The sequence below is a fragment of the Myotis brandtii genome, unplaced genomic scaffold, assembly GCF_000412655.1.
Source record: "Myotis brandtii unplaced genomic scaffold, ASM41265v1 scaffold525, whole genome shotgun sequence".
NCBI classification, from domain to species: Eukaryota; Metazoa; Chordata; class Mammalia; order Chiroptera; family Vespertilionidae; genus Myotis; species Myotis brandtii.
The window spans coordinates 2,914,897-2,929,559 of record NW_005369915.1 but is presented as its reverse complement, the minus strand read 5'-3'; positions in this window follow the sequence as shown (position 1 = coordinate 2,929,559).

Here is a 14,663-nt window from a genome sequence, read left to right as displayed (position 1 = left end):
CCGCCCCCGGCCAGCCCCGGGCTCTAGGGAAGGGGCGGCCGGGTCTCAGCCCGGAGGTAACCCCTGACCCCAGCACTACTGCTCTGCAGGGCAGGAGGAGGGCTGGGCAGGCACCTGTGTGTCTCCCACAAGAAGCGCATCCCCAAATCCTGCCCTTTCCGGACCTCCATCAGCCCCCCCACGATTCTCTTCCAGCCCCACCGGGCTTGGCTCTGCTCTCTGATGTAAAGCACATTCTACAAAGATTTGTTGAACATCTGAATGAGTGAACCACGTGTTTTATATTTAACATTGTTTTTCAAGCTACTACGGTTTATTTATATTTATTTCTTAAATGACCAGCTGTTATAAATAGAAAGAACATGTAAAAGTGAACAGTAAAATGATATTGAATTCTAAATAGGTCCAAAAGCTGAGCGTGATGCTTAACACTTGGCAGGAGAGGGGTTAAGACGTATCCCGGACAAACTGAGACTTCCTCTAAGTCAGAGGAAGGACTGAAAGCTGGTGGCAGGGCAGGTGAGTCTCACAGGAGTTTGTCATTCAAGGTGCTTTTCCTGTGCCACCTAAACCCCTCTCGGGGACCATCCCCAACAGTGAGCCTTTTGTACCTGCACAGCCCTGCCTGCCTGTGGAGATGAGCAGGTAGGTTGAGAGAAGCTGTGAACCCATTTTACAGGTGTCAATCACCACTGCCAATATTTATTTATTACTTTTAGCCCCTATTGATCCTGGATCAACCCTATGAGGTAGATGTTATCCCCATTTATCCGATGGGGAAGCAGAGATTCAACTAGGACATCTGGCTCCAATAGGCCCTCTTCAGCATCTTGGAAATCTACCAACGAAGTATCACCCCTGGGAGTTGCAAAGATTGGGACTCTGATGTTGGCCTTGTTTTGTTGATGTGGTAGATTGTTTGCAAAATGGTGTGAATACTTTCCTGCCTGTGTCCCAGCCATTGTCTGTAACTTTGACCCTTGGCTCAGCCATGTGACTTGCTTTGGCTGATGCAATGTTTGCAAACGTGCTACACAAAGAGGCCTGCAAACACCTGTGCAGACTTATCCTTGCTTATGTCCTTGGGAACCTGTGATCCCCACCATAGAAACAGGCCCAGAAAAGCTTGCTGGAGGATGAGGGACTCATGGCCAACTCAGTTGCCACATATGTGAGCGAGGCCATTGACCCCCAGCTGCCGTGGATGAAACCAGCAGAAGAACCACCCAGCTGAGCTTTGCCCAGTTTGCTGCCCCACAGGTCACAGGCTACATAAACTGATGTGGTTTTAAGCCAGTGATGTTTGGGAGGGTTTGCTATAGATCAACACATAACTGATACAAATGGTGACAGTAGCTGAAGAGCCTGGATGGCCTCCCTGGCAGCACTTGAAAAGCCACAGCCCCTGGCATCCCGACCTGCTGGGTCCTCATCTAAAGAAGATTCTACAACAGATTCTGGCAGGCCAGGGTCTAGGAGACTGCCCGTCAGCACCTTTATTCTGTGCCTGTTGTATACAAATCCTATACTCACCCGGGGTTCAATAGCATTGCAGACCATAGTCCCTGTCCTGGGGCCTGTGGGGTTTGCAATCCTTACCATCGAGGTTTTGCTCTAGGGGAGAAAAAGGGAGCTAGAATGCAGCTAAGGCTTCTGACCATGCTGGGCCACCTAATCTATTCTCTTTTTAATCCAAGGAAGCGGAAAGAAGGTCATCCCTGAACTGAACATCTAGGGTTAACTCAGCGCCAAGCTCCTGTTCTTAACAGCCTGATGTCTCATGCTAAGAAGCAGGTACTGTCTGCCAATATATTGCCCTCTGGCAAACCATCTGGTTTCCTTCTGACCTGTCGATGAAATAGACTGTAGGAAGAGTGGACATAACTTGGTCCATCTGCCTTCCGCTGCCTGTGCCTTGCTCTCAGCTGGCATTCAGGTGGGAAAGCAGCCTGCCCCTTCCAGTTACCACGTTTAGCTGAGGCTTTCAGTACCGCTGCCCCTTGGCAACGGTCACTGATACTTCAGGCCGTCAGCTGCCAAGGACTCTTACATTAGAGGCCACGTACCTTTGTGCGAAGTCATTTCTCCAATTTGCTTTCCTTCTCTGAAGTAAGTCAGCCAGTGTTTAAGGTATTTTAAAATAAAATTAGGGCCCAGTCGGTGTGTCTCAGTGGTTGAGCATTGACCTTTGAACCAGGAGGTCAGGGTTCAATTCCCAGTCAGGGCACATGCCTGGGTTGCGGGCTCAATCCCCAGTGTGGGGCATGCAGGAGGCAGCCGATCCATGATTCTCTCTTATCGTTGATCTCTCTCTCCCTCTCCCCTCCTCTCTGAAATCAATAGAAATATATTTTTTAAAAACAAATATAAAATTGGGAAGGAAAATCAAAGAGTGGCAGGCCTCTTCCCTCCCCAGCCTTTGGAGAAACTTCCAGCTCAGTTGAACAGCATCTCCAGGAACTGGGTCCTCCTTAGAGGTTTCATGCCCCACCTGCCAGCTTGAACCTGCCTCGCTTCTGAGATGTGATGAAATCACAAACCAAGGCAGTGTTGCTGCGAGCGATTCTTTTTTATCTCTTTTCATTTATGGAGCCTGACATTGAGTAATAATAATAATTAAATGCCATTTAAGCTTTTAGGCACCTATACCAGAAGGCCTCTAGACACCTCATCAAGAGCAGCCCAGGCTGACGAAAACAAAGCTAATTATATTGTTGGTTAGCTTTTTTCTTTAAAAAAATGAAAAATAAAGAAAACTGCTGACCAACTCTCCTTACCTCTGATGAAAGCAGTACATTAAATGCTTCATCCGACGGTCCATTTGCACAGAACCAGTTTAAAACCAGCTGCCCTTGACTTGAATTTCCCTCCTGGAATTAAGTATTAACACGTGACTCTAGCCTCTATTTTCTTCCTTCCTTTGTTTTAAAGTTAAATTTCATTGTATTTGCTGTAGAAAGAAGCTTGTAAAATCTCCCATGGCCTGGGTAAATTGTTATAAATATTTTAGCTAATTTCTCACATTTTTCTATGCATTTATTTGGGAGGGGTGTTGATTTTTTACTTTGGTGTGTTTATCCTATATTTTCTACCCTTTTGTAAATGTAAAATAAAAGTGCTATTAATAGCAATTACATATTTTGAAAGCCCACCTTAGAAGGGTTTATTTCTTTTTTATTTTTCAAATACAGTTGACATTCAATATTATTTTGTATTAGAGGCTCAGTACACAAAATTTGTGCACTCAGGGGGGTCCCTTAGCCGGGCCTGCACCCTCTTGCAGTCCAGGAGCCCCCAGGGGATGTCCGACTGATGGCCTAGGGCTGCCACAGAGGCAAGAGAGGCTCCCGCCACTGCCGCTGCGTTCCCCAGCCATGAGCCCGGCTTCTGGCTGAGTGGCGCTCCCCCTGTGGGATTGCACAGACCCCCAGGGGGCAGCTCCTGCGTTGTGCATCTGCCCCTGGTGGTCAGTGTGCATCATAGCGACCAGTTGTTCTGCCATTTGGTCAATTGCATATTAGCCTTTTATTATATAGGATTATGGACTATCTTCCATATGCTAAACTTTACATCCCCGTGACTATTCTGTAACTACTGATTTGTACTTCTTAATCCCGTCACCTTTTTCACCCCGCCCCCCAATCCCTCTCCCCTCTGGCAACCATCATTATGTTCTCTGTATCTATGAATCTGTTTCTGTTTTGCTTGTTCATTTATTTTTTAGCCTCTATTTTCATGTTCCCTTAGCTCCCTGAGAAATCTCTAGGGACCCAATTTTTCCATATAGATTCGTAGCCCCAGGGCCAGTTTTATTTATTTATTTCTATGCACCTATAGTGGTAGAAGAAAGTGCTTGGATGCTTTTGAATGATGCTTTTCACTTTCAAATGTTGGAGAGGGGTTTAGATGTGGAAACTCCAAAAATAGCTTGATCTAAGACATTAAACCAGCAGATACTGATGACAACAAAAGAAAACAAAAAAGAAATCTCTGGAGAGACTGGGAAAGGGGCGACGTGAACTTTTTGTTACAAACCTGAGCCTCTTGTTGCAGGTTTTCTACTGATTTGCAGGTTGACTCTGGCCAAGTCTCAATAGCCCCAGACACACCAGGGAAAACCCTAAAGCATTTGACACAACTTCTCTCGACAGTATTTTCAGTTCAAATTCTGGCTGCCCAAGCAAAAATGTCAGAGTTCTCATTAAAGGAAACGAAGCAAGTCTGCAGGAGAGGTTTTTGGCTCAGTTTTTCTCTGAACCATGCAACTGGGCAGTATTCACGGCCACTCCCTTCCCAGGTCACTTTTCTCCTGCCTGAATGAAGAAACCAAGGCTGATGGGCCTGGGAAGAAAATGATTCATAACGACTGTGGTTTATAGTGGTAGATACAGATTTTTTTAATTAGCTCCATGAGAGCCAAGGTCCCCAATTCTTGCTCTTGTCAAGGGAGGGCCATTTTGACAGGTCCTGCCAGGAGCCCCCCTGGGCTGGTTGCTAAATGCCTTCCTTTGTTCATGATCTCATCCGGGGTCAGGGGCCTGCAGGTGCCACAGTGCACTGCGGTCACGGTCACGCTTCCTGCAGAGCCCGGAGACCTGAGGTCCCCTGGGCCACTGGCCTCAATTCTATAAAAGATAAACCTCCTCTCTTCCCCCTACCTGGGGACACTCTGCAAAGGGCCTCATCCATTTTTCTCCCAGGGCTGGCAGCCAGACAACAGACAGACAGGCAGGGGATCCTGGCCTGGTTCCTGACTCAGAGCATCCTCTGTCTCTTAGCCCCCTGAGCTCTTGGGCCCTCACTCTGCCCGCACTAAGCCCTCCCTGCCCAGCAACAAACAATCAGTTGCTGGCTGCTGCCTCCCTGCCCCGCTGGCTGCCAATCAGCCCAGCAACAGGGGGTGGAAGTAAGTTCCACTCCCCGCTGAACCACCAGGAGGTGCTCAAAATGACTGAGTGGAGCTGATGACAGCCTGGCAGGCTGGGGACCCACAATTGTCATCCTGAGGTGGCCCAGGCTTGGGCGTGATTGGCTGGGGTGTTGGGCAAGGGGTGGGGACTAGGGGGAGCAGAGGGGCAGCTCCTTCTACTGATGGAAGAGTTCCAGGAGGGGGATCCTACAGGAAAGGGCGATCTGCCCGCTGAGGCCAGATAGGAAAGAAAAGACAAAGGGAGATATAGCCCAGGGCTCCTGATGAGAAGCCAGAAAATCAAGAACCAGGGGGAGAAATGGGAAAGCAGGGGTGGGTGGGAGAAAGACAACTCAGGCTCCAGGGGGAGTGGAGTGAGCAGTGGCCCAAGGAAGGAGTTAAATGGAAGAGAGACAGGGAAAGTCACTCGCCTCTCAGATTATTCAAATTTATTGTACTTATCGATAATGAATTTCATTTCTTCTGCATGGGGGGGATATGATTCAGCACAAATTTGATGTAAATTTATGGAAATGTAGGTGCAGAGAGGCTGCGGGCAGGAGCTGCCGGCGGGCAGGTTGCCTGGCCCTCCCAGAGGCGAGGTTACCGCTCTCTGGACTTGGGGAGCCGGAAATAGAAGCAGCCGCCTTGGGGGCCACTGGCCTCAACTTCAGGCCAAGAGAGGGGCTGACCCTGTCGCTCTGGAAGGGGTAAAAAAAGAAGTCTGATGGCCGTCTACAGTAGAATCACCTACGTTGTCCTCCTGTTTGATTTTTTGTCTTGGGGTGGGGGGCGGGGGGAGCAATTTTTATCCAGTGGAGAGGGTCAGGGGAGAAAGAAGAAGAAAATTACCATTAACTAGAACCTACTGTGTACACAGAAGTGGCTAAAGAAGCGACAGAAATGTTGTTTTCCCCTCTGCACTATGAAAGAATAATGGGGCTTGGGGAGGGGAAAAAAAGAAAAAACAAAGAAAACAATTTGCTAGAGAGGGTGAAAAGGTGGCATTGCATATAAATGGCCAGAGCTGGTAAAATATTTATTGTCCATTAGCCTGTCCTTCACAGCACTGAAGGCTGATTTTTATCTTCCCCCCTCAAACCAGGTCATGACATTTATCTAAAGATGCGCCTCTCCCAGGGGGTCGCAGCCTCTCCAGCCTGGCCATGACCATGACAGTGACAGCAAAGAGGACTGTTCTTAGTGTGGGGGTAGCCTCTCTGGACCAGGCCTCCCTCTGCAACTGGAATTGCAGTGACACAGGAGATTCAAGACAGCAGAGACCCGCCAGGCCAAGGGTCTCACTGTCTCTTCATCCCATTAGACAGATATTCTCACTTTCTGCCAAAGCTGCGATTCCTTTCAATGTCCAAACAGTTGTGGGCCCCCGAGCTGCTGCGTGCGGCTTGCCTGGTCTGGAGGAAGACAAAGAGGTGGTTAGCTGCAGCCCACAGCCTGGGTTTGAAACAGGCATGTTTGAGCGAGTGTTTCAAAGGATGGCAGTGATCTGCTCATTTTTATTACATTCGTGGGGCAGAATTTGTCAGCCCTTGGTGACACCCATTATAATGCTTTGACCTCATTCAGTCACCAAAGGGCAGATTTCTCTTTGTTCTCTAACAGAAACACAACATGGCAAGTAAACGTGAGTTCTAAAACGAGACTGTCACCAGGGGTATTTATGAGCCTATCATGTCTCCGCTGTTGCACTGAGAAGCTCACCTTTGGAGAAGGAGGCATATATGTGCCCCTTATGGGCCCTCGTGTGACACAGTGGTTGCTATTTATGAACCCTGTTTATTCCCACGAGACAGGAGGAGTAATCTTAAGGTGATATAAGAGAGACTTAGGAGGCTTTCTTTTAACATTATAGGGTCATTAATTCACTTAACAAACAATTGTGTTTTTATTTTTAAATTTTAAAAAAAAATTGTAAATCCTCACCCTATTGATTTTAGAGAGAGGGGAAGGGAGAGAGAGAGAGAAACATCAATTGGTTGCCTCCTGTACAAGCCCCAACTGGGAATCAAACCTACAAGCTAGCTATGTGCCCTGACCCGTAATGGAACCCTCAACCTTTCGGTGAAGAGGACGACACTCCAACCAACTGAGCCAAAGCACAGCAAACGTTTCTTGAGCATTTGTACGCTGAGCTGGGCCATGGGGATGACAACCAGGCTTGGACCTGACTCTGTCCTCGAGGCTCTTTGTCCAGCAGCCTCAAGCAGCTGAGCTCTACAGGAACACAGAGAAATGCTCCAGGACCGGCCTCTTCAGCTAGGATGTCACCCAGGCTTCAAGGGCCAGGAATGGACCGTGGGAGCTAGATCCATTTGGTACACTTAACATGGTTAAAATGGCAAATGTTATGTTATATCTATTTTTCCATAATAAAAAAAACAATAAAAGAAAAAACTTTGAGAGAGAAAAAAAAACACCTCAGAAAATGAAAAACCAGGTAGGTCCATGTGGAAAGCTGGGACGGGGCAAGATCAAAGACACAGAGGCACAGAAAGCACCCTTTGGCCAGTTTACTCACAAATGGCAGAGCGTTTAAAAACGAGGAAGCAATGACCCCTTTCCAAAGTGAAGGGAGGAGTAATTGGACAAGAACTTTAGAAAGGGGGCCTAGGTAGAAGCAGGGAGTGTGCAAGCTGGGACATCTTCACCTCTCTGTGACTTATCCTCATCTATACCGTGAGCAGATTGGGCCCGATGACCTTGAAGATCGGTGACTATGAAATAAAAGCAGAATTTTCCATTTGAATGGAACTCTGTACAAAAGGTTAGTGAAGGTGATACTCATATCATCCAAGAGAGCTTACAGTGCCATAGAGCGTTAGAAGTGTGAGGAATCTTAGCAGTCTGGACCCTTATTATACAAGAGAAGAAACAGAGGCCCAGAGTGGTAAAGGTCCCAGAGCTTGTAGGGACAGAGCTATGGCGAGAGCCCAGACTTTGGATTCCCCGTGCCCTGCCTCTTTCACAATGCTTACGGGTTGGCAATATTTGAGGTTCCTAAGAGCAGAATTCTGGTTGTCTATTGCTAGTCAATAAACTGCCCCAAACCAGTGGCTTAAATATTAATTTATCACTGTCTCTTGTGGTTTTGTGGGTTGACTGGGCTCAGGTGGAGTCTCCCAGGTAGAAGTCAGATGGAGGCTGGGGCTGCGGTCCTCTGAAGACATGGCTGGGCTGGAGGTCCCAGTCGGCTCACTCACATGGCTAGTAGTTGATGCTGGCTGTCGGCTGGGAACTCAGATGACTGTCCCCTGGAGCACCTACTCATTCTCTCTCTGTTGGGCTTCCCACAGCATGGCCCCTGGGTTCCCAGAGGGAGCTGCCCAAGGACAAGTGCTTCCAGGGAATGGAAGTGTGTCTCAGTCCATTCTGGTTGCAATAACAAAACACCATGAACTGGGTAACTTAAAATCAACAGAAATGCATTTCTCACAGTTCTGGAGGCTGGGAAGTTCAAGGTCACGATGCAGGCAGACTCAGTGTCCAGTGAGAACCCACTTCCAAATGGCCACTTTCTTGCTGTGATCTCACGAGGTGGAAGGTGAGCTCTCTGGGGTCTCTTTGAATAAAGACATAAATCCAAGACACGAAGGCAGAGCATGCATGACCTAATCACCTCCCGAAGGATCTCCTAATACCATCACCTTGGGATTAGAATTTCAACATATAGATTTTGAGGGGACAGAGACATTCAGACCACAGCGAAGTGGAAGTTGCCAGTCCTCTTAAAAGTGAGTTCTGGAATTGATATAGAGTCACTTCTACCATATCCTTTCGGTCACAGTTCCTCCTAAGCCAGCCAGATTCAAGAGGGCAGATAAATAGACTCCACTTCTAGATGGAGTTGAAATGGAGTCACATGCAGGGAGAGGAAAATTTAATGGTTCCCAGCTTTGGAGACAAGCTACGATAGCAGCACTTCTGATTTTTACCACAAATTATCCTTTGGATGCCCTGTGTGGAAAAAGAATACTAGGCAGGTATTCTTGCTATTCAATAAACTGCCCCAAACCAGTGGCTTAAATATTAATTTATCACTGTCTCCTGTGGTTTTGTGGGTTGACTGGGCTCAGGTGGAGTTTCCCAGGTAGAAGTCAGATGGAGGCTGGGGCTGGGGTCCTCTGAAGACTTGTCTGGGCTGGAGGTCCAAGTTGGCTCTACCAAAGGATATGGTAGAAGTGACTCTATGTCAATTCCAGAACTCACTTTTAAGCCTGACATTTTTTATCTTAATGGAAATAAAATCAATTGAATTCAGGCCCCAGTACAAGTGTTCGTTTGTTTATTTGTTTTTTTTTTTTGGTTTGTTTGTTTGTTTTAAAACCTACCAAATCAGGGATCACTTAAGCCAAACCATGACATAGCAAGTCCCTAAAGAAATACTCAAATGAGGAATGCATGGAGGCATCTAGTGTGAATAGAAAGGTGGAACCAGCAGTGCTAGGCATTGAAATACTGAAAGACCCTCATCTCCCTTTATTATGAAAAGCAGGGAAGTAGAAAAGAGTATCTTAGCTCTGCTAAAAATAAACTCCTTGAGGGCAGGGATTATGCCACATTCATTTCTGTATTCCTAATGCCTGGGCTAGTGCCAGTATGTCATAGGTGCTTAATTAATGCTTAATAAATTGAGCTCCATTGAAGTACCATTCTTCTCAATAATAATGTAAACTAGCATTTATTGTCATATGCCAGGCATTTTTCTAAGCACTTGACACGTGTCATCTCATCTAATCTTCACAAAACTGTATAAATATCTGTAATTATCACAGGCCTGCTATTCAGCAGGTGAAAGTCAGGGAAGCCTGGTTGATTGTTGAAATATTAAAATGCTTCCATATAGGTTGGTAATTTACAGCTTCTCTGTATCCCTTGAATGAGCCCCTCACTTCATACCTCTTCCCCACTGAACACCCCAGCCCAGGAGAGACCCAGGTGGGCACTATCAGGGGTAGAGAGCCCTGAGTGCTCCCTCCACAGTGGTCATGCGTCTCCCTGGCCTGATTGGACCAACTCTAAAGGAGTAGACAGAACCCTGGCTAATGTGTTGATGGCACCTCAGCAGATACATGCTCAGTGTCTGTCTTGCCACCCAAGACTGGAATGAATCTTTAAGAATGAATGGACCTAGAGTCACCCTCCAGTGGCCACGGGAGGGTTCAGCAGCCTCCGTAGCGCACCTAATGGGCTGTTAAATATCTTGAATATCACTCCTGATTATCTACATGTTAGAGAAAAGGAAGTTGACAATTTTAAAGAGTTTTTGAATGACTTAACCAAAGCCACATAGCTAGTGAGGGGTGGATCCAGGATCTGTGCACTGCCTCCAAGATCCATGCACTCTGCTATTGTGTGATCCTCTATGTTAGTTGGCTCAGGCTGCTGTTAACAAAGGACCACAGGCTTCAAACAACAGAAATGTATTGTCACACAGCTCAAGAGGCTAGAACTGTGAAATAGAAATTGGCTGTGTTGGTTTTCTCTGAAGGCTGTGAGGGAAGGATCTGTTCCAGGCTTCTCTCCTTGGCTTGTAGATGCTCATCTTTTCCCTGTGTCTTCCTTCTATGTGTATCTGTTTCTGTCCAAATTTCTCCTTTTTATAAGGACACCTGTCATATTGGATTAGGGGCCCACCTTACTCTGAAATGACCTCATCTTAACTAATTACATCTGCAATGATGCAATGATCCTATTTCCAAATAAAGTCACATTCTGCAGTACTAGGAGGGGAGAGGGGGAAGGGGCATACAATTCAACCCATAACAGCTGTTTTCTTTTCAATGAGACTTCCCGAATCTCTGCATAACAAACTTAACTAGGCATTTACATAAATTATCTGGGTCCACTAGCCTCTCAATGGGTGCTTAACCATTCCTAACCCCTCACCCAACCCCCCCCCCCCACACACACACATACAGACACACACACACACCGCACGCTTCCCACTACTTCAATCAGAAGTTGTTTGAATTGGTGCTACTCAGCAACATTTGCCCTTCCCCCATGCAATCCATATCTTTCTATTGTGTCAATAGAATGGATTGTCCCAATCCATTTTGGTATCTAGTGGAAGGCACCAAGATGAGGTGTTTTTACTCATTTTATTCCTTTTTTAGTGCTCCTTCAACATCCTTAAGCTTGCTGCTGTTGTGCCTGGCACATGAGGTCAGCTCTTGTGCCTTCAGTAGTTCAGTGAACTCTGCAGCTCAACAGATCCTGGAACTGCTGATCATGTACGGTGCCTCCTTCTGAGTCCCAAGGAGATACCTCAAAGGTCTTTCCCAGGAAGTGTATGGGAAGCATTGCCTTTGGGACTCTTCTTTCACCAGGAGCTTCAGCTATATTCTGTGTGAGATGCTTGTCTGGTTTTCTTGCACACTCCTTTCAAACAGACAGTAACCTTGGTCTTAGATGCAGTGTCCTCGGACTTGGAAACTCATTGGACCAAAAATGTCTACAACTTATTTTTCCCCTTAGATTCTCTTTTTTATTATTGATTTTCCATTTTTAGCACAAGATTGATCACCAGCCAAATACCAATTTACATACAAATTCTGCTAAACTCAGCATCCTATATACTTGAGACTTTTTCATCCATAAACCAATTTTTTAAAGAGAGAGATTCTATTATCAGAAGTGTTCCTGGTGACATCAAGATGGCCTATAGGGAGCAAGCTCAGGGGGCCCTCAGCCTGGTGGGGTGAGCTCAGCTGATTTGTGAGCATAATAACTCTGAAGTCAATGTTGTAGGTTGATACCATATGGGCAAGTTCATCTTTTGCTTACTTTTATGGCCATAAGTTTTAACTGCAAACTTTGGTCAGCTATCTTACAATTTCACTCAATAATATTTAACAAATGGTCTTTGAGTACCTACTATGTGCCTGGTTCTGTTTCAGTACTGGGATTAGAGCAGGAAACAAGAAGGACATGGGCCTTATCCCTATGATGTCTACAGTACAGTGGTGAAGCAGATATCAAACAGTTATGCAAATGATTATTTCATTAGCAAGGTCATAAGTGCTATGAAAGAAAAATACAAGGATACTGTGAGAGCATGAATAGGAAATCTAAGTTAAGTGTCATTTAAAGCTGAAATATGTGTAAAAGTTCACTGGGAATAGGATGAGCTGAGAAGGAGTGCTACCCAAGCAGGGAGAACAGCATGGAAACAAAAGAACTTTCTGAAGACCAGCTTAACCTGAGCACAGAGAGGAAGGAAGAAGTGCCAGGAGATTGGGCTGGAGGGGGGATCCGAGCCTTAGCCGTGTTAAGTTGGAATTTGTCATACAAATCTTTTTGAGTCAGACCCTTCTCTCTCTTGGGCCCTGGTGTGGTTATTGGGGGACTCCGCCTTCAAGATTCTTAAAAGTTTCATTGTTTAATGAAGAGAATCTACAAGATTTGGATTTGGGATCCTTTCCTGGCTGAAGACTTTTCTAGGATCTATAATAATAAAAGGGTAATATGCTAATTAGACTGGATGTCCTTCCATAAATCCTTCCTTCTAGACAAAGCTGCAGAGGGCGGGGGCTGCAGCAGAGGCCACCCCACCCCCACCGCCGACCGCAGCTGCCACGGGTGGGGGCTGGGGCCAAGGCCCTTGCACAAATTTCATACATTGGGCCTCTAGTATTTATATAGTCTCCAAATTGCTTGAAAACTTAAGAATTCATTCTTTAGTCTACCTTACTCCTCTGTTGGTGTTTTGTTTTGTTTTGTTTTGGCAGCACCTTTAATACTTTGCCTGGAAATCAAGTTTACTAGATTATTTAGATACTAGAGGCCCAGTGCATGAAATTTGTGCATGGGGGGAGGGGTCCCTCAGCCTGGCCTGCACCCTCTCCAATCCGGGACCCCTCAGGGGAATTCCGAATGCCAGTTTAGGCCTGATCCCGCAGTCGGACATCCCTCTCGCAATCTGGGACCACTGGCTCCTAACCGCTCACCTGCCTGCCTGCCTGATCACCCCTAACCATTCTGCCTGCCTGCCTGATGCCCCTAACTGCTCCCCTGCCTGCCTGATCACCCCTAACCGCCTCTGCTGCCTGCCTGATAGCCCCGAACTGCCCTCCGCTGCTGGCCTGGTCACCCCTAACCGCCTCTGCCTTGGCCCCTGCCACCATGGCTTTGTCTGGAAGGACGTCCGGATGGATGTCTGGTCTAATTAGCATATTGCCCTTTTATTAGTATAGATATTTTCTACTTATGCATTACCATAGGAAACAGTTTTGCTGAAATCTCTTCCACTACATGCAAGGCTCTCCTTTCCATCAGTTTCTAATAACATTTCCCTCAGTTTGCTTTAAGCCTCATCAGCTCTCCTGGAGGCCCTTCCAGCTTTCCCTCACTGCCTTCACTAAGGGCTTCCGGAGCCCACCTGCCACTGGGTCACTAAGATAATGCCATATGTTTTAGATTTTTGTTACAGTAGTCCCCCACTTCCAGATTCCAGAGTTTCTATTTCTATTGCTGCCAATTCCATTCCTGTTGCTTCCAAACTAAGTGGCATGAAATACTATGGTTTATGTGATCAGGAATTCAGAAAGAACATAGCTGGGATTGCTTGTGTCTGGCCTATCTGGAACATCAGCTGGAAATACTTGAAGGTGGGGAGTGACTCCACAACTGCGAGTTTGGAGCATTTGAAGGCTTTTTCAATCAGTCTGGCACCAGGCCTAGGAGAACTCGAAGATTAGACTTTTGACTGGAGTACCTATTAGTCTGGCTACTCCATGTTGCTTAGCTTCCTCACAGTATGGCACTCTCAGAACACTCAGACTTTTCCCATAGCTGCCCGGCTCCCAGTGTGAAGGTTCTGGTGAACAAGTCAGAAGCTACATGGCCTTGATGCCTCCGCCTCAGAACTCACGCATGGTCACTTCTGTCACATTCCATTAGTCACATGGAAGTCACAAGCCTATTCAGATTCTAGAGGAGGGGACATAGACTCTTCTTCTTGATGGGAAAGTGTCAAGTTCACATTGTAAAGGAGGATGTGGGATGAGATATTTTTGAGGACATCTTTGCAAACTATAATCTGCTACATCCAGGAAGGTCATTACTGATGAAGCAGAACTGAAATGCAGTTGTGTTATGGCCAGACCCCAATTCCTTTGCTATAGCATGCTGATGAGTCAATAGCATCATTTGCATGAATGAAGGACCTTATGTTATTAGGGGAAAAAGTTGAAACATAAGGCAAGAAGCCAAATTCAGTCTCAATTGAACATTCTCTATCTTACAAATGCAGCCTAAATGTATTTTCCATAGTTCTCGCAGAGCAAACAGCTGCATTTATTTGCGTCCAAAAACATGGAAAAATTACCAACTGTAAGCAAAGGGGAGGAACTCGAGAAAAATACTCAAACTTCTATAAGTGTAAATCGTCATGAAAATCGTTGTAAGGTTGACTTAAGCAGGTGCTGAAACCTTCTCCTAGCCTGAGTGTCCCACTTACAAATGACCCCCTTTTCATATAATGATGGCATTCTCTAGGTACTACTTCTATATTTGTCTAAGCAGTCAAATGCTTATTATACTTTCTTATGTTAACTTGATCAATCACTCCCTCCAATCTCCAACATACACAAGTTTAGTCAGTCTCTCTCTTTCTCTTTCCCTCTCTCTCTCCAAACACACACACACACACACACACACACACACACACGCGCGCGCGCGCACACACACACACACACACACAATGCATACACAAAACTTCCTGTATCCCTCT